The sequence below is a fragment of the Cebus imitator genome, unplaced genomic scaffold (genome assembly GCF_001604975.1).
Source record: "Cebus imitator isolate Cc_AM_T3 unplaced genomic scaffold, Cebus_imitator-1.0 Scaffold32, whole genome shotgun sequence".
In the NCBI taxonomy this organism is placed as follows: domain Eukaryota; kingdom Metazoa; phylum Chordata; class Mammalia; order Primates; family Cebidae; genus Cebus; species Cebus imitator.
In genome coordinates, this window is record NW_016107347.1 from 10,314,634 (window position 1) to 10,315,708 (window position 1,075).

The window sequence follows — 1,075 nt, forward strand, 5'->3', positions numbered from 1 at the left end:
TGGCCTCCCAAAGTGCTGGGATTTTAGGTGTGAGCCACTGCTCCCAGCCTATTTTGTTTTTGACGTGGAGGTTTGCTCTGGTTGCCCAGGCTGGAGTGCAGTGGTGTGATCTCAGTTCACTGCAGCCTCTGCCTCTCAGGTTCAAGCAATTCTCCTGCCTCGGCCTCCAGAGCAGCTGGGATTACAGGCACCCGCAACCACACCTGGCTAATTTTTTTTGCTGTGTTTTTAGTAAAGACAGGGTTTCACCATGTTGTCCACACTGGTCTCAAACTCTTGACTTCAGGTGATCCACCCACCTTGGCCTCCCAAAGTGCTGGGATTACAGGTGTGGGCCACCATTCCTGGTGGCTGATTTCTTAATACTATCAAAGTTTTGAATTTTCATGGACTCCAACCAATTTTTAAAATCACTTTTGCTTGAGCATGAAGGTTTACTTTTCTGTTTTCTGCCGAGAGTTTTGGTTTTAGCTCTTTCATTGAACTCTGCAGTTCTTTTTCAGTTTAATTGTTGTGTATGAAGTAAGGGTCTGAGTTCATCTTGAGTCTTCTAGTCCATGAATGAAATAACTCTCCATTTCTTTATATCTTTCTTTCATCAATGTTTTGTAGTTTTCAAGTTGTGCACTTACTAAACTTATTTGTAAAAGTATTTAGATTTTGTGTATGTTGATTTTGTATTCTACAACCTTACCAAACTCATTAAATCTATTTGTGTTTGTGTGTTCATTTTTTGGTGGATTCTCTAGGATTTCCTACATAGAAAAGCATGTTGTTGGTATTCTTTAGTATGCATGCCTTCTATTTCTCGCCTGATTGCACTGGCTAGAACCTCCAGTACAATGTTGAATAAAAGCGAAAGTAGGCATCTTTGCCTTCTTCTTGATCTTTCGGGGGAAGGAATTCAGCCTTTTTACCATTAAGTATCATATATAATGTTAGCTGTGGACTTTTTGAAAATAGCTTTTATAGGCTGGGCGTGGTAGCTCACGCCTGTAATCCAAGCACTTTGGAGGCCAAGGCGGGCGGATCACCTGAGGTCGGGAGTTCAAGACCAGCCTGACCAACATGGTGA